Raw genomic sequence first — 20,088 nt, 5'->3', positions numbered from 1 at the left:
GCATTTACATGTTCTTCATGTCTGAAAAGACCAGCTCCCTGCGGGATAATATATGTAGCTTCTAGTGTATGAAAGTTTACAAGTCAGACTGACAATTCAATTGGTTGCCAGTATAATTCTTTGTACTTGGTACATGTTGTACAATCACAAAATCACATCCAATGTTGGATGTTGTGTTTTGCGAGTACAGGCTTGTTGAGTATGATTAATACCTTGCCTGTTGTGAACAGCCAATGGGACATTGTGCTTGATATCATTTACCAGTCTTTGGAAAGTACACCCTATATATATCCAGCATCATGTAGTCTATTTACAATAAAGTGCCACTTATGCCACCTAACTGCCAACAGAAGATTTTCTTTTTCTTCCCACTATGTCCAGGTCCAGTCCTGGGCCTGCAACAGGGGTGAAAAGAGCCTGCCGGTCTTAAAGGATTGGATGGATGATCCTCAGGGATATTTGTGCTTTGAAGGCTCAGATATGCTGAGAGTATCCTGCCTAGATTCAAACTCATCTTCCTCAGCTGCAACTGTACAGGGTTGGGGGTGACTGGCAGAGTAGAGCTGGAGGAACCAGGTGCCTCTAAAGTTTCCTGAGAGGAGACTCTTCAGGGGTCTTTCTGTGGTTCCTTCTCAGCATGGTGCTTACTGCTATCAGCCTGCCTACTTGAGAGGAAAGGGCACCTTTCAAATGTCAATGTCCCTCATGCCTCTGTCACCATTGATGCTGAGAACTAATGGCTAAAGCAATGGACTATAAGTCATCATGTATTAATGGCAACTGTTGGACCTAGTTCTCACTGGCAGTCCATGCAGACAGCCAGATGCATGCATGACAGAGTTACCATAGTACTAATAATGTTGGTGAACCACTCCAAAATTTGAGTCTGTTTGCCAACGTCTCCAAAAAACCTGTCTGTTGCTCCTTTGTTACTGCATTTGCACGATGTTATTAATCATTGACACTGTGGTGCCATCTTTGCTCAGGCCTGAGCAAGTGCCTGGTCTGCAGCAGTCCTTTGAGAGCCAGTGACCTAGAGAATTTTTTCCCCAGCCAGCTGTAAAGATGTGCTCACTAAAATACATCATTGAGTTTTACAGAATGGAAAGAGATCCTTTAGCCCATGTGTCCATACCAGTCATCAAATACTTACCTTTTCCACCACTTAGCCCTTGTATGCAATGGTGCTTTGAGTGATTATCTAAATACATATTAAATTATGTGATCGTTGCTGTCTTTATCAACCTTTTGGGCAGTGAGTTCTAGATACCACATTCTGGATTAAAAAAACCTCTTACTTAAACTCTTTTTAAACCTCTCCTGCCCTTTACTTTAAGTCTACACCCTCCCGGTTATTGATCCCTCTATTAAGGGGAAATGTTTCTTCCTATCTATGCCCTTCATAATTTGCTATACCTCAATCAGGTCAGTCCTCAGCATTCTCTGCTATGAGCAAAACAACCCCAGCCTAAGTGTCTCTTCACAGCTGAAATGCTCCAGCCCAAGTAACAATCTGGTGAATCTCTTCTGCACCCTCTCCAGTGCAGTCACATCCTTCCTATAGTGAGGAGACAGAACTGCACATAGTACTCTAGCTGTGGTCTAACTAATGTCTTATACACCTCTATGATAATCTCCTTGTTCTTGTGTTCAATGCCTTGATTCATAAAGACATGTCCCATAAGCCTTTGTAATCATCTTGTCCACCTGTACTGCTGTCTTTAAGGATCTCAGAAAAGTCATTTTGGTCCACTGTACTTCCTAGGGTCATACTATTGACTGTGTACTCCTTCTCCTTGTTAGTCCTTCCAAAATGCATCACTCACACTTTTCAGGATTAAATTCCATTTGCCATTGTTTTGCCTATCTGACCAACCTGTCTATATTGTCCCGTGGTCTAAGGCTTTCCTCCTTGCTATTTACAACACCATCAAATTTTGTGTCATCTACAAACTTACTGATCAAACCTCCTACACTCATTTCTATATCATTAGTGTACACCACAAACAGGAAGGGGCCCAGCACTGAACCCTGTAGCATTACACTGGACGCAGGCATTTTCGCAAAATAACATTTGACCATCACCCTCTGCCCCTTGCCACTAAGCTAATTTTGGATCCAATTTGCAAAATTATCCTGGATTCCATGGGTTCTTAACCAGTGTCTTAAGTGAGACTTAGTGAAAAACCTTGCCAAAATCCATGCAGACTACATTCAGTGCATTACCCTCATCCATACATCTAGCCACTTCCTCAAAAAATACAACCAAATCTGCCAGATGTGATCTCGCTCTGATGTTCCCTGATTAATCCTGCCTCTCCAAGTGGAGATTAATTCTGTCCCTCAGATATTTTCTCATGGTTTCCCTAACGCTGATGTTAGATTCAGGACTTTCAGCTCATTCAAAACCTTATCAGCTGTATGCCAGGTCCTGCTCCGTCATCATTCCTATCTACCATTTTAAATTTTCTATTTGTTGGTTTAAAATCCTGTTCATGTGTATGCTACTTTCTACAGCTTTACCTTCCCCACAGTACTCTCAGCCACACTGACCACTTCTACTTGTACATCAAACTCTTCCTTTGTTCCATCTTTGGAGGTTGCACCTTTGGCCATCTCAGTTCTATGCGCTCATCTTCTGACCATCCACCTAGACTTCTTTAAATGTTCCTTGAAGTTCACCTCTCGTGACTCAGTTAAAAGCAAAAATACTTGTAAAAGAGTGAAAAAAGACAAACATTCATGGCGCTGAAGATCTAAAATGAGAAAGACAGAAAGTGCTCGAAAAACTCAGCAGTTTTGCCAGGAAGAGTTGTTGGTCTTGAACTGTCAAGTCTGTTTTTCTCTCCACAGTTGCTGCCAGACCTGCTAAGTTTCTGCAATAATTCTGTTTTTATTTCTGACTCAGCTATTGATTATGTTCTTAAATTTGCGATCATTTTGTATGATTAAACTTCCAGCTCTGGAGCAGGTGTTTAAAAAAAATGTTGTATGAACGTGAGCTGTGTTATTAGTTGAATAACAGTTATGCAACAAATTGCCTCACTATTTTCAACATGGGGCGGCTCAGTTAACATATATGGAACTGTGTTTTGCTTTTACACACGTAAAAGTGTGCATTTGTATAGATTTTATTCTGACATCAAGATATCCAACGCACTTTGCAGCCAATGATGTATTATTGAAGTGTGGACACTGCAGTACAGTAAGAAACTGGGCAAGCTAGGAGCACACAGCAGATGATCGGTCTGTTTTTGTACAGGGCGGGATGTCATGTTCTGAAAACCAATTAACCAAATCCGTGCTCTGAAGGAGGGTGGCTGGACCCGAAATGTTAACTCTGCCTTTTCTCCATAGATGCTGCCAGACCTGCTGAGCTCTTCCAGGAATTTCTGTTCCTGTAGTAAAAATATAATAAATAATAACATAATAAATAATAATATCCTTCCTATAACGAAATCGCCTTTCATGATATTTCAAAGAGAACACGCGCCAGTTGAAGTGGCGGCGGGGAAGGGAACTAAACATTGAGGTTCTTACAGAGGTCAACATCAACAAGTTATAATCCCTGGTGATTAATGATGAGAGCGCTTCCTCGGAGGAAACAAACCTGATCATTTTGTAATTATTTCTGACTCATGTCATTTCAATTTGAGCAGCAAAACACCGCCTTCGATTGAAGCTCACCGCCTCCACCAAACGCCGAAACCCACACTCCCACGCCGCGCGGCCACGAGGGTGACCCTCCCCTCAGCCCCACACCCCCGCGCGCTCGCACTCATGCGCCCTCCCCACCGTGCAATTCCCAAAACGCGCCCAAAATGAATAGCCCCGCCCAGCCGGAGCGCGCGATGTTCGGTGACGTCCGGCAGCGCGTGTCTGCCCGTGCACAGGTTCAGGCGGACTCGGCTCGCGCGTGTTCCCGCGATTATGGGCGGCGGCGCGCTCTCGCGATGCTTGGCCGCCGCCGCCTCTCCCGGGAGCCGGAGGGTCCAGCTGAGACCGCAGGATGGAGACAGTGATGAGCGGGTCCGTAACCCCGGAGTGTGAGACACTGTCATTGCCAAGTAAGGAGAATTGGGGAGGGGGCGAGGAACCACACGGTCAGCGGGGAAGTGGGCGGAGGAGAAACCGTTAATGACCTGAGTGGGGGCACCAGCTTCTGGGTGAGGGCAGTGCACCCTCAGGGTATGGAGCAGGGGCACGGTCTGTCCGAACAGGGATGTGCAAATAGACCAGGGGCATAGTCTGTCCTGGGGGTAAATGGAGCAGGGGCACGGTCTGCCCTGCGGGGCAGTAAATGGAGCAGGGGCACGGTCTGCCCTGCGGGCTGGGAGGTTAAATGGAGCAGATGTATGCAGTGGGCAAATATCTGGACGCGGTGAATTTCTGATATCTGTGGGGTTACTCTGGAAAGCTAGTGTGGAAACAATGTTGTCCAAGATGGTACGCAAGACAGAATGCAAAAATGGTGTCTATTTAGGATAATTTCTGATCATTGGGGCGTTCTAAGATCTAGCATGAGGGGATTGGGAAGCATACATACCTCTAATGGGTCTTGTCTGAGGATTTAAATTGCATAACTGAAGTAGATATGGGTTTCCTCATGGAAAGCTTCAACTTAAGTGGCAGTAAGCTGATATAGTGAAAAGAATCATTATGTATTGCAGGGAAGATTCCAAAGGAAGAATTAGGATTGTTATTTCATCTAAAGGGTTTGCAATTGGAAACAAGACAGAGATGGTATCTCCTTGGATACTTCTGTTTTAAGATTTTTGTTGGGATGGATAAGGAACACTGATGTCCAGATGTTGGCTCATGTATATGTATCTATGTAACTATGATGAGTGTGTTTCTGACTAAGCATCCTAATGGATCCTGAGGTTCAATGTTCCTATTGCTCTTTATGCTACAATCCAGTTTATACCCTTGGTTGTGCAGTTGAATCTTTGGTACTAGCTGAAGGGTTGCTCCTTACCATTGAATTGAATATTGCATGTCATATGCATATCCCAGACTCTGCTGAGTTCTGTTTGTTTTTAGTCCACCTGCAGATGGATATTTAAATCACTATAAACTGAATAGCATGAGATTATTTGTTGCATTATTTGTGGAATGTACACATGTGCAAAATGTGACGAATGAAGGACTGAATGTAGCGGAACAAGATCAACATCAGGAGAAATGTAAGAAACCATAGAATCCCTATACAGTGAAAACAAGCCATTCGGCCCAACAAGTCCACACTGTCCCTCTGAAGAGCATCCCACCCAGGCCCATCCCCCGACCCTTTCCCTGTAACCCGACATTTCCCATGGCTAATCCATGTAATTTACAAACCACACACTGTGGGCAATTTAGCATGGCTAATCCACCTAACTCTCTCATCTTTGGACTGTGGGAGGAAATTGGAGCACCCAGCAGAAACCCACGCAGATGTGGGGAGAATGTGCAAACTCCACATAGACAGTTTCCTGCGTGTGGAATCGAACCCAGGTCCCTGTTGCTGGGAGACAACAGTGCTAACCAATGTGCTGCCCAAATCCTTTGGCAAAAATTAGGAAGGAAAAATTGGCAGCAGTCTTTTATAGACTCATGTAATAGTCTGTGCAACTATCCTACTTTTCCCTCTTTTCGATGCATGCTGAATTGAAAGCTTGGAAAAAATTTGCAAACTGATGAATCAGACAAGGACCAAATAGTCTTTATCTAAAAATCCTAGGCCAAACCATCTTTAGCTGCTTCATTACTTTCCCTTCATCATAAGGTCAGAAGTGGGAATGTTTGTCAATGATTGCACAATGTTCACACCATTTGCAACTCCTCAGGAACTGAAGTAGTCCATGTGCAAATGCAGTGAGATCAGGACAATATCCAGGCTTGAGCTGACAAGTGGCAGGTAACATTTGTGCCACATAAATACCAGGCTAAGACCATTTCCAGTAAGATAATCTAACCACTTCCCCTTGATATTCAATGGTGTTACCATCACTGGATCCTCCACTGTCAACATCCAACTCCATTGGACTAGGCATGTAAATACAGTGGCTACAACAGAAAGTCAGAGGCTAGGATTTGTGTAGCGAGTAACTCCCCAAAGCCTGTCTATCATCTACAAAGCACAATTCAGGAATGTGATGGAATCCTCCCCAGTTGCCTGAATGGATGCAGCTCAAACAACATTCGAGCTTGACACTATCAGGACAAAGCAGTCTGCTTGATTGGCACCACATACACAAGTGTCCACTTCATCCATGGCCAACACTCAGTGCTGCTATTATCTACGAGAGGCATTGCAGAAATTTGCTAAAGATCCTTAGACAGCAGTTTTCAGGCCCACAACCACCTCCATGTGGAAGGAAAAGGAAAAGGACAGCAGATCCATAAGAAATCACCGTCTGAAGTTCCCTCCAAGCTATTTGCCATCCTGACTTGGAAATATATCACCATTCTTTCATCGCACTGGGTCAAAATCCTGGAATTCCCTTCCTAAGGGCATTGGGTTTACCTGCAGCACATGAACTGCAGCTGTTCAAGAAGACAGCTCACTACCATCTTCTAAAGAGCAACTGGGGACAGTCAATAAATGCTTGCCAGCCAGCAGCACCCACACCCCACGAATGATTCAAACATAACCTGACCAGGCGGGAATGAGTTGCTGGACAGGATATGTTAGATAAAAAGGAAATGTGTACGAAAGAAATGCTTTACATGTGGAAATGTTAGCCTGGTGCATATCAGAGATAGTAAGAACTGCTGATGCTGGAGTCGGAGATAACACAGTGTGGAGCTTCAGAAATTCTGAAGAAGGGACCCAACCCGAAACATCAGCTTTCCTGCTCCTCTGATGCTGCCTGGCCTGCTGTGTTCCTTCAGCTCCACACTGTGTTATCTGGTGTTATCATATTAGTCTGTTTTCAGTCAGTACTGCTGAGAAACAAAATTTTACATATTGTTACCCTCTTTTGCTGCACCTATTTCCAATGGGGTTGCCACAACGCTGGTTGATTACCCTTCTCCATCATCTTCTGTCAGTCACCTGTTCCCCTCCAATACACTGCTTTTAAGTCTCTTCCGTTATCTTTCCATCTGCTGTTAGACCATGTTTTCGGCAGTCCCATCTCCATTACTCATCACACCACATTTCCTTTCTCTCTCCTTACCGTTTCAATCTCTACTGAACTACTTTGTTCAACACTGTCTGAATCTTCACTGAACCCCTGATGTACTGACTCTGATTTTATCTTTCTAATTATTCCATACATCCACCTCAGCATCTCTGTCCTATAAATATCCAGTTGTTCTTCCTAATATTTTCCAAGTTACATTTACTTTTTGTGTAATTTAATCAGACTGATTTGTGTGTTGACATAAAGTTGCTGCAAGAAAAACAAATTTAGAGAAGTATTTAAATAACATACACTGCAATGAAACAGATTTTTGTCATCTGAAAGTATACATTTGGATTTTACAGAAAGAATTCCTGTTTTTGGAAACTGGTGAAGTTTTTAAACTACCTAATTTAATGTAATTGGGAAACTGGGAGTTCTAGAATAATTGTCGCATGCTTTGTCAATTGGGTAACAAATTTTTCACACTTCTGAAATACCAATTAAGTGAGCAGAATCCTTTTTGAAAGGAGTGAAACAAATAGTCATGATTAGTCATTGAGGAAAGTTGAATTTAGTTTTTGAACTATTTGAATTTTTGCCTAAGATTTGGCTTTACCTTTAGAATTAGATTTCCATGTGGTTTTAAACTTCTGTCACCAATGCTGGATTTAAGTTCATTTGCTGAAAAAAAAAATCGGTTACTGCAGTGTCCAGTCTAGCTATTGTTGGAGTATTTTACAGTATGGGTTTATAATATGGCTCATTGGAAAAAAGTTTTATTTCAAAATTATTTCTTGAGTTGATGAAAATGATGTGCAATTGTTCCCTGATTAAAATCAACAGGTTTATGAAACATATAACCAAGCTAAAGATATCTCTCAATTTTGTATGTTTAATCTCCTGTGCATGCTTTGATACAAATGCAAATTATTTTTAAGGCATCTTTCATAGAAACGTAGAAAATAGGAGCAGGAGTAAGGCCCTTCGAGCATGCTCCACCATTCTTTTATGATCGTGGCTGATTATCCAACTCAACAGCTGGATCCTACATTTCCTCCATATCCATTGATCCCTTTAGCCCCCCACCCCTGACTGCTGTATTCAGCTGCTCCCTGAAATCATGGACTGGTTTCTGTGATAGTGAATCCAATTGTCTGGATGAAGAAATTTATCCTCCTCTTGGAAGTTAAATGGTTTAGCCCATATCCTTAGACTGTAACCCCAGACTCCTGACTCCCCTGCCTGCATCTACTTTGTCTAGTCCTGTTGGAATTTTATTGGTTTCGGTGAGATTCCACTCCCCGCTTTCCCCATTCTTCTGAACTCCAGTGAGTATAATCCTAACCGATGAAACCCCTCTTCATGTGTCAGTGCCACCATCCCAGGAATAAGTCTGGTAAACCTTTGCTGCACTCCCTCTATAGCAAGAACATCTCTGCTTATGTCTTATTCCATTTTCTGTAATCCAGAATCCCAGGCTTATTTCCTAGGAACATGGGCTAGCCTAATGGTGATCTTGTAATGACTGTTGATTATTGTAAAAACCCATCTGGTTCAGTGATGTCCTTTAGGGAAGGAAATCTGCCATCCTTACCTGGTCTGGCTTATATGCTAACCGTCCTCTGAGCCAGTAGGGATGGGCAATAAATGCTGGTCCAGCTAGCAATGTCCATGTCCAATGAACAAATAATACACAAAAATCAAAATATCTAATGGACTATTGACCTTTTCCATCCAGACGAATGGAATACCAGGGATTATAGAGGTCATGTTTAAATCCTGAGTTAGACCACACCTGGAGTTCTCAGTGCACAGTACCACACAGTATAATGGACATATTGCTCTTGAGGAGTGCAGAGTAGATTCAATAGAATACAAGCTCCAGTTGCCACACAAGAACAGTTGCATGTCTACTTGCCATAAGTCAGTCTGTACTGTTTCTTGTCACTGACATTGTGTATCTGTGTTGTCAGCTTGCAATTACCACCCCTCTTCTGAGTTCTCATCGTGCCTGCTTTACCCTCCCCCATATCCAAGCCTCTGCTGGCTACCCCTCCTTCTAATCCTTTATCCCACCCTGTTTGCTGCCTCCCATTCACCGACCCTCTTCATGCTGTCACCATTGTGTTTATTGCACCTGTACTGAGTGGCTTCTGATTTCTGATCCGTTCTTCTGAGCACTTGCTCGCCATGAGTGATGAGTGGTTTGAGGTTAGGAGGGTCTGGTGAGTTAGGCAGCAAACAAGATGCACAACAATGATGTCAGCAGTGGAAGAAATCACGCGTGCACTGACAGGTGGATAGGGTGCGTGTGGGCGTGTGTAACTGATCTTGTGCAGCAGCAGCAGCAAGCACAGCTTTTCTGGAAGGATACCTCGATTCGGAAGAACATGAGGAAGTATTAAACAAATGAGGACTGTTCAAAGATTAAAGGGTGATTTACTCAACATTTTAAACAAATTAATTGGAACATTTAGGGTAAACAGTGAGACTTTAACTCTTTTTGTAGTTGGGAAGTCTAGGACATGGTTCAGGCTCTTGTGCGAAACTGTTATCTAAAAAATTGGAGGGGACCAGATTAGTCCTAAGTAAAATTAGAAAATACATCTTTGTGCAAAATATGTTAAAAGTTGGAACTTTGCTCCATTAGTGACAAAATGGCAATGGTACTATCTCAGTTCCTAATTTTAAACTGAGATTGATAGATTGCTATTAAGCAAAGGTATTAAGGGACAAGGGCAAAGGCAGGTACATGTAGTTAGATCATAGATTAGCCATGATCTCAAAGAATGGGCTTGAGGGGCTAAATGGCTTACTCCAATTCCAATGTTCCAATTACACCTTTAATTTTGGTAAACAACGCACCAGTTAGTAAAAATGATTCCATAAAAACTTATTAGATGATGAGATGTCCTGTTTTGTTGTGTTTGTTAAAGGTTAAATGTTGATATCTGGTGAACTCTGTTCTTCTTTGAATAACGCAGCATCTACTGGAGACAGCAGACGGATATTGGGGCAGTAGTTAGGGAATTACAGAAAGCTTCACTCTTGAAATTAAAACAGAAAATACAGTAAATGCTTGGGCCAGGCAGTATTTGTAGAGTGAGAATCCCAGTTAATGTTTTATGTCGATGAACCTCCATCAGAACTTCCTTGTTTTTTCCATTCCTGAGCTGGGAAGCTGGGGCCTCTTACATGGATGAAGGTTGCACGGAAGAAATCAGTTAAATGCAAACGACTGATGGGAATAAATAGCTATCAGTAAAACAGGGAATAAGGTGAAACAGCAATTATCACCATTGGTGTAGAGAGGAGAAGCAGTGCTTAGTACTTCAATTCATTTGAAGAAACGTGTCTTGTACTCTAATAGTGTGGTTATGAAGGGGCAGAGAAGAATTGCCTTTTTGTTCCAACCGTATTGTATGGTGTGGGGTGTGGAGGGGTGGATAAATAATGAATTGAGCAATGAAAAGTGTACATACCAGGATACAAAGATTTAAACGCTAGAGTAAAGAAGCAGAGGAATTTCTTCTGTCATTGCATAATGCTTGAAGCAGCTGTGGCTTCATTAAAATAAGCTATATGTAACAAAATTAACTTTGGTCCCATGAATATAGTAGCTTCTTATCCTTTAAATTTTGCAGGATTTTAATTTAAATTGTCACTTGCAGACGTATATTAAGCCACAATACTTTAAAGATTATTAACTTTGTTTAACAAGAGTTTGCTGTTTAGCTAGTAATTAGCTGTAAAAAATAATCTTTGTAATTAGCAATCTGTAAAGTTGAACGTAAACAGTGAATTTGAGAGAGTGTGTGATGCTCTGGTGAGGCATTAGAGGGCAAAAAAAAACCCTTATTTTGCTTTGATTTTATTTGGAAGGAAGGGGAGGAAAAAGTGATTCCGTTCATATTGTATTGTTTCTCTAGACTAAAGCTTCTGTCAGGTACTTCTGTTTCCAGAGTTAGATGCCTTTAACAAATCTGAGATCACTGAAAATATGAGAGCATTAGTTACAAGTGCCCAGAAACACAGTTCACTGTTTAATCCCCCTCCCACCTTTTCTTTGCTGGCAACCCAATCTTATGTATTGTTGGTTGTGGACCTGTTAACATTTACAGTGGAACAATCATTGTGTGCTTGTCTGGTTCTGTATCAATGTGTTCATAGACAAAGCTAGGAGAGAGAGTTCCTCGTTATGTAGCCTACCTGTTTTTTGCTATTTGTGTTTAACTTTGTTTCCTTTCCTTGGTAAATAATCCATAATATTTATGTTTTAAATAGTTTTTAAAAATTGTCAAATAAAATCATGATTCCTATCTACTTTGCATTATGCAGCAAACAAAAGGGAATTCAATGCATGTGGAACATGGGATAAAACTAAATGTGTTTTGCGCCATTTTGCTGCTTGTCATCGACTTAATCTTTTGCCTTCATTATATGATACAATTCAACAAAATGAGAAATGTTGATCAAGATAAACAGTAGTGTGCAGTTTTGTCAGAAGCTCCATAACTGATTATTATTGCTATTTGTAAGTTTTATTGATCCATTCTTCCTGATTTAGGCTTTTGATTTGATAGACTTGTGAAATATATTAAGTAACCTATTAGCTTCGTTCAGGGTACAAATGTACCAAATTCCATTATACTTGCTAAGAAATTAACTCTAGCTGCTCAAAGTGCAGACCAGAGATTTAAATTAATCATTTTGGCCTCTGGTGTGGCTAAATTTTTGCAAAATTTGTGCAAAACGTATTTGTCATTGATGTCTAATCCCTCAGCTTCGATTCCCAATTGTTTTAAAACTGTTGAGTACTAAGAATCCTGAATTTTCAAAGTGAAGTAGTGCAGATGCTGAAAATCTGAAATGAAAGCACAAAATACTTGAAATGTCCAGAATTTCAAGAAGTAACTATGGCGAGAATCAACATTTTCAGCTTGAAGATTGTGATTTAATGAAGGGTCATTAATCTGAGAAACTAGCTCTCTTTCTTTCCACATGATGTCAGATTCCAATACTTTTTGTAGTTTTAATTTTCAAACCAGGACATGGCCATTAATTCAAATTGTTCATTTTTTGTCAAAATAGTGACTTCTTTGGATATTCCTTCCCCAGACAGTAATAGGTAGAACGTATTACTTCTGGCACAATAAAGTGAAAAGTTTGAACTATACATCCAGTGTTTTAGGTTTGACATGGAAAGTCCCATGTCCCTTTTGCTGATTTTGTTAGCATCAACATCCATCTATGTGTGAGTTTTTTAAGAATATCTGGCGTAGAGCAGACATGACATGAGTGTTAAAAGTTATAAGGCATATTGTGACAGAAGTGGTGTGGTGTCAAGGTTTCTTTTCGAGCAGGAGTTTCCCTGTTAAAGCCATGTTGTAATCTGCAAACAGCAATTAAACTTGTTACTTCAAGCAGTATTTGCTTGGAGTCATTAAATTTTGTGGCTTCATACTCCTCTAAATTAGCAGAATAATGCATTGTGGCCTATTGATATAATATCACTGTTGTCATAAGTTAGCTACGATGTGGAGGTGCCAGTGTTGGACTTGGATGGACAAGTTCAGAAATCACACGACATCAACTTATAGTCCAACAGGTTTGTTTGAAAGCACAAGCCTTTGGAGCCTCAGTCCTCCTTCACCTGAGGCTCAGAAAGCTTGTGTTTTCAAATAAACCTGTTGGACTGTAAACCTGGTGTTGTGTGATTTCTGCTAAGATAGTGTAACTTCATGGTTAGGAATATGGAACAAATAATGTTAAAATGTTTCTGTAGCCACTCAGGAATGTATGATAATGAACTGGTATTAAGAAAGACACCATAATGAAGGAAGAAAGAAAGACCTTTGTATGACTGTCAAATGTGTGTCATTTCCATTTTTGTTATGCTTATGATTGAGTCGAGAACATTAGCTGGTACCTAGGAGAGCTCCCTGCTGCTTGTTACATGATCTATATGTATACCTGAGTAAGGAAATAGGGATATTGCCTTAACTGAAGGATCTAGTCATTTGGGATCTAATCCAGTTTTAAGTTGTTTGGCAAAGAATCAATCGCCATAATAGAAGATCTGTTATATGGTGAGTGGCTGGAAGTTGAAATGTCCTGTCTGAGAATTATGCTGTGACAGATTAATTAATTCTCCAGGGATGAATTGTTAAATTATTTGAAGAAAAAAATGCAGGTCTATGAGGGGAAATGAGGGAATGGAACTGGGGTGGTGGGGTTGCAGAGAACTGCCATGAGCACAATGCCGTGAATGGCTTCTGTGCTGTTACCATCCAACAATCCTATGGGCACAGGGAGTTGGGTGAAAGAACAAAGAGAACGTCTGTAGAAAGAGGAAAAGTTAAACAATAAGAGTTGGTGGTACAAGGGCAAAGGAAATGCTAATGGAATTTATTTTTTTTTCCTTTTAATTTATTCATTCATGAATGTGTTGCTGTCTTGGCCAACATTTATCACCCATTCCTAATTTCCCAATGGGCAGTTCAGAGTCGACCGAATTGCTGTGGGTCTGGAGTCGCACGTAGGCCAGACCGGGTAAAGATGGCAGTTTCCTTACCTAAAGAGCAATAATGAACTCTGTGGGTTTTTCCAATAATCAACAACGGATATATGGTCATCATTAGACTCTTAATTTTTATTGAATTCACATTCCGCCATCTGCCATGGCAGCATTCGAATCCAGATCCCCAGAACATTGCTTGGGTCACCGGATTAACAGTCCTGCCTCAATACCACTGGGCCATTGCCTGCCCCTTCCCGTAGTAAAGGAAATGCAAACCATGAGGTCCATAAAATAAAGGAAACACTCATGATCTTGAGTTGTGAAAGACATTTTAAATTTAAGATGAAGTGATACTTCACTGCGGTTAAGTGCCTGTAAAAGGACACTTCCAGGAAAAGGGTTGAATCTGTTTATTGCTTATGATGAGATCTTTCAAAGAGTTTTGCTTTTTCTTTTGTAGAATAATTTATGACTTCACTCTGGAATCTATTTTTTCTGTATTACCAATAGCTGGGGTCATAACAATAACCGTAAAATGGACACATCAACATTTTACTAGAATGGGACAAGAATTGGAGAGAGTGCAGAAAAGAATTACAATGATGTTACTGGGACTGGAGGGTTTGTGTTGTAAGGAGAGGCTGGATAGGCTAGGACATTTTTCACCAGAGTGTGTGAGGTTGAGGTTAAGGTGACCTAATAGCAGTTTATAATATCATGAGGCATAAATAAGATCAATAGCAAAGGTCTTTTCCCCAGGATGGTTGAGTTCAAAACTAAGGGGCATATTATTAAGGTGAAAGGAAAAAGATTGAAAAGGAATCTGAGTGGCAGCTTTTCAAACGGGGTGGTTTGTGTGTGGAATGCCAGAGTAAGTGGTAGAAGCAGGTACAGTTATAACATTTAAAAGACATTTGGACAGGTACATGAATGGGAAAGTTTTAGAGAGATATGTGCCAAATGCAGACAACTGGGAATAGTTTAGTTTGGGAAACTTGGTAAACATGGATGAGTTGGATAGAAGGGTTTGTTTCTGTGCTGTATGACACTCTTAGGACTGAGCGGCTATAGATATCAAGAAAGAGTTGAAGTTGACTTTTGTTTCAACTGGAACAGAAGGATGAGGTTTTCAAATTTATAAAAAAGGGAATTTGGGTAGCACTAAATGGTTGCTTTTACTGATTTGAATTAGTAGAATGAGTTGAGTATGATTAAGGGAAAGTGCCTGAGGAAGTTAAATATTTTCAGATTTTAGAAACAAAACATTTTACCATAATTGGCCATTGAGGCAGAGACTATAAATATAATCTGACTTTTTTCAAAGGTCAAAAATAGAGGAACATACTAGGGAAATTGTATTTAAGACAAGCTCAGTTGAAGAGGTAGCACTGATCTAGGTAATAACACAGCAAATGCCTTTTTTGTGCCGTTATTCTAGAATCTAAGAGATTGACTTCAGAGAATAATAATGAATATAATGTATAGAGATATAGTGCTCAGCAAAGGGGACCTATTTGTATGCTTTCGGGTCATACAAGAGGTCAAGATTCTCTAAATGTTGGAGGTAGAAAGCTACCACTCATCAGAGTAAGAAGAGTGTTTTCTTTATGAAAATGTAGGGGATTATAGAGGAAATAAAAAGCTTGATGGAGATTTCAGTCAGCCAGATATAAAATTGTGAATGTGCAAGTGACTTACATGGTAATGTGTTTCCTTTTAGCTTAGTGAGTCTGAGTTGTGGCAGCATACACTTTTTATACGCAATTGTAGCCCAGAGCTATGGATAGAGATTGTAGAAACTCAAACATTCTGTCCATTATCTGGCTGACAGGAATCCCTGTTGCACTCTCCCTGCCATTGGTGTTTGTTGGAATGATTTGCGGATTATTAATCTGTTTGGCCACATTGTGAATGAACCTTCCTTTGCCATCAAGTCCTGGAGTGGGACTCAAGTCCTAAGCTCCTGGCTCTGAAGCAGGCATGCCACCCACTTGCCACAAGACTGCTCAAATTTACATAATGCAGGCTATTCAAAACAACTCATAACTGTCTGTTTATCAAGTGACGTCAGGGTTTGTTTATGTATATGCTCAGTTTTTGTGATTGTCTTGAAGCCAGAAACAATAGCATAATACAATATCAATCCTCTGCTGCTTACCCATTCAGTTACAATGAAAATGGGCCACTGCCTGATTTGAACTCTGGATTTTCATTAGAACAGAAATGTTCACAGGTGAGAAGTTCAGTTAGTTTAAAAATTGAACATTTCTTTCAAGTAAATGTGCACTGCACTTTTTTATGTAGTAATTTCTCAGTATTGGTGCATTGATCATGCCAAAGTGTACCTCTCTTTTCCTTTGCTTTTATATTAGACTGTAGTAATTTGACTTCTGCCTCTGATGGTTATACTTGTCATGGACCCCTTTGTTGTGTACATGAAAAGTAATTTGTGGCAGAGGCAGATATTTCCTGCTGAGAATTAACTGGAAAAAGATTAGGTATTTATTGCATACAGCCCTGTGACATGTATACGTTTTCCATAGTACTCAATAGGGTCTGAGTTCACTTGTAAATTTAAAATTCTTGTAAGAAATGAGTCATTTTAGGCAGGGTCCATGTTGAATATTTATTGCTGCTACATTGTAAAGGTGACTCCGTATTTCTGAAGGAGAGCTAGGAGAAGGCAGTACAATACCAGAATGTTAGAAGATCAGATGACAGTGTAACAGATTCCATTTTTGGGTATGAACTAAATCATAAGTCTGAAATCAGATTTTCAGCAGCTGAAATGCTTCTGGATCCTGACAGAACAAAAAAACACACTAATTCTCCGACTGCGACCTATTTAACTTAGCATGGTTAAAATTGTCTTGAGCCTTCATGCATGCCCTTTTGTTTAAAATTAAGCAATCACTGTTCTTAAGTATTTTCTGGTTTTGCTTTTTTTAAAAAGACCAACCCTTACAGCATTTTCTGTTCCTCATGAAATTGGACATGATCAGAGCTTTAGCAATATGAGAGCGTGACAGTGTGGAAGCATCTACCAATTGCTGCTCTTCGTAGTAGTGCATAGATTGTGTTTTTAAATTAGTATTAAAGAGATTCAGATTTCAGTGGCCTTTGATCTATTCAAATATAGAAGTCTCTCATAATTTTACATCTGGCTCAAGATCCAAATTCTGGGCAATGAATTCACAAAAGCTGTATACACTTCACATTGTGAAAGTTTGCAAAAGCCTTGTTGAGTCACAAAGAAATGTTCTAAGACATTTTATCCATCCCCATTTCAATCAAAACTTTTTAATTGCTGTATTGTCTATGTACTTTGAATGTTACTGTTATGATGTATTAAAAAAGTTATAAGTAGAGAGCAGCTTGACGCAGTTTGAATTTGATGAATGAGGAAGTGCTAATCTGAACTTTCGCAAAGTGAGCTGAAACAGGGAACCAAACACAAGCAGCAGGTGGCTGAGATGAAGTCTAGAAGCATCCATTGCGGAATTGTTGAATTTTAATTATTTTTTCTCTCTATAACTGTACTGCAGTAGTTTAAACCGAAATTGTAGGGATTACTGCTTGTAAGGGGTGTCAAGTACTAGGATTTATCTGTAAAATGTATTAATAGCAGTATGGTTTATTAATAGTAGAAAGCTCAATTAATTAATACATTGATGGACTGCTCTGAACTCAGGGACGCACATTCTGTGCTACAGGGGTTATTATTTTTTCCGTCAAGGGCTCTTGTTGAGATGTTCTCAGGAACTACTTTTTGATTTTCAGGGGCTTTTAATTTTCACTAACTGAATTATTAGATAATGCAGCCTGCTTCCCTCTGCCTCCAACTTTTTGTCACTCCCCTTTCCAGCAGCTTTCTTCTCTGCTGTAGGTTGTTGTTTCCGCGTGTGCACACACACCCCACCCCACCCTGACGGATGCGGTTGAACAGCCAGCAGTTATGGTCCCCATTGGTACAAATGAGTGAGGTGGGTATTCATGTATCAGCGTGTCAATGTTTAAGGAACATATTATAATACGTTATCATATTATAATATGATATGATATAATATTTAATTTTTATTGGAATAATTGTGGAAAAGGATGAAGGACAATCCAGCATAAGAATATGAACTGGAGAGGAAGCCAACTTTCATGGGGATAGGAATAGACTTGGGCCAAATAAATATGTACTCTGAGGTTGACCGTGTTATGACTATGACCGAGAAAAGACAGACCCTGCAAGACAAGCTTGCCATACTTACCCACAAAAACGACAACAACAGAACTGACACATGGATAAGGAACCTCTCCAACAGGAAACTGACAGACGCGGAAAAAGCCGTTCTCACCCGGGGACTGAACTACACATATAGGACGCCAACAAAACGGAATGGCTAGCTACACTGGAAGCCACACTCAAGACCAACAATATCAACAAAGAAACACAACAAACTATAAGACAGACAGTAGTCCCGACACTAACCAGAAAGAGGGAACTCAGCACCCTCAACACATGGGAAAGACAAGCCCTGGACAAATTAAAGAAGGACAAGAACATCACTATACTACCTGCAGACAAAGGGCACATGACAGTGATAATGAATAAAAAGGACGACATCTCCAAAGCACAAGCACTGCTCGCCGATGAGAACACATACCGGCCAGTACAAACTGACCCGACACCACGACGAGGCAACAAAATCCTATACACGCTACAAAGACTTAAATAAACAGGACAGATCAACAAAGCAGACTTCTTAAGAATGAAACCCGAAGGAAACAACACACCCCGATTCTACGGCCTCCCTAAAGTGCACAAGCCGGAAGTCCCCCTCAGACCCATAGTCTCCGTACCAGGCACTCCATCGCACAGATTAGCCAGAGAACTACAAAGAAGACTCCAGCACCTAGTCAACAAATCAGCCCACTCCATCCACTCAGCCCAAGAATTCCTCAACTCCATCAAAGACTTAAAGATAGAGGACAAAGAGACCATGATATCGTTTGATGTCACCGCCCTATTCACGTCAATAGACATACCACTAGCAAGGGAAACAATGACAACACTACTTGAACAAGAATGCGACCCCAGTGAAACCATCTCCAAGGGCAACATGCTTAAACTACTGGACCTATGCCTGACTGCCCGCTTCACCTTCAACGGCTAAACATATGAGCAAATCAACAGGCAATCCCATGGGTGTCCTATCTCCAGACTCCTAGCAGAAGCAATGATGCAAAGACTGGAAAGGACTGCCCTTTGCAAATCCAACCTAAACTATGGATACGCTATGTAGACGACACCTTTGTCATCATTAAACGGACCAAATTAGAACAGACACACAAACTCATAAACAACACCCTCACCGGAATAAAATTCACCGGAGAGGAGGAGAAGAACAAACAACTCCCATTCCTGGACGTCATGGTAGAGCGCAAGACGAATGGGGAACTGCTAACGAAAGTACACCGAAAAGCCACACACACAGACCAGGTATCGAACTTCAATAGTAACCATCCCAGCACACACAAACGAAGCTGCGTGCGAACGCAATTTAAAAGGGCAACAACACACTGCAGCAACATGGAACTACGCCAAGAGGAGGAGGAATACCTCTTCCAAGTGTTCAAGGATAATGGATATCCAAAGAACTGGGTCAGGAGATGCCTACACGAACGGCATCAGAAAGATTCTACACGCCCGGACACACTCATCACACTACCCTACATCAGGAACACCACAAGACTTCTATGACTGCTGGGCATCAGGGTGGCACACAAACCCACATCAACCCTACAACAAGTGCTCACCCGAACTAAAGACCCACTCCCTGCCGTAGACAGGACCAGTGTCATCTACAAGATCCCCTGCAGAGACAGCGAGAAGCACTACATCGGACAAACAGGAAGGAAACTAACAACAAGAGTACATGAACACCAACTGGCTACAAAAAGACACGACCAATACTCACTCACTCACTCACGAGAACCACGACTTCGACTGGGACAACACCAAGATCCAGGGACAGGCTAGGCAGAGACAAGCACGAGAATTCCTGGAAGCATGGCACTCCACGAAGCAGGCTATTAATAAACGCATTGAACTCGACCCCATACACATTCCACTACGGAGGAAACCCGGAAATGAGGCAATCCATCGCAACGGACCCCAGAGTTTAAAAACCAGGCGGTCCGCTCCACACTCCCCTCCAGCTCCACCACACCCGGCACTTTTCCCTGCAACCGCAGGAAGTGCTACACCTGCCCCCATACCTCCTCCCTCACCCCCATCCCAGGCCCCAAGAAGACTTTCCACATCAAGCAGATGTTCACCTGCACATCTGCCAATATGGTATACTGCATCCGCTGTACCCGGTGTGGCTTCCTCTACATCGGGGAAACCAAGCGGAGACTCGGGGACCGCTTTGCAGAACACCTACGCTCGGTTCGCAATAAACA

The 20,088-nt window shown here is 41.3% G+C and overlaps 2 long non-coding RNA genes across 2 annotated transcripts in view; one reads left to right on the top strand and one right to left on the bottom strand.

The window, feature by feature from the left end:
* Positions 1 to 3,090: 3,090 nt before the first annotated feature.
* Positions 3,091 to 3,809, bottom strand: LOC125485254. The gene is made up of 2 exons (XR_007263990.1): positions 3,611 to 3,809; positions 3,091 to 3,398 (listed from the first exon to the last, which is right to left on the bottom strand). It is a non-coding gene; the product is annotated as an uncharacterized LOC125485254 (long non-coding RNA).
* Positions 3,810 to 3,880: 71 nt separating this feature from the next.
* The window catches only part of LOC125485223, a 35,022-nt gene continuing 18,814 nt past the window's right edge, over positions 3,881 to 20,088 (top strand). Inside the window, exon 1 of the long non-coding RNA XR_007263961.1 lies at positions 3,881 to 4,067. This is a non-coding gene — a long non-coding RNA (uncharacterized LOC125485223). The remainder of the gene's footprint in view (positions 4,068 to 20,088) is intronic.

This window comes from Rhincodon typus, chromosome 17 (genome assembly GCF_021869965.1).
Source record: "Rhincodon typus isolate 14 chromosome 17, sRhiTyp1.1, whole genome shotgun sequence".
In the NCBI taxonomy this organism is placed as follows: Eukaryota; Metazoa; Chordata; class Chondrichthyes; order Orectolobiformes; family Rhincodontidae; genus Rhincodon; species Rhincodon typus.
Note: the sequence above shows the minus strand (reverse complement) of the source record. Positions and strands in the feature narration are given on the sequence as shown.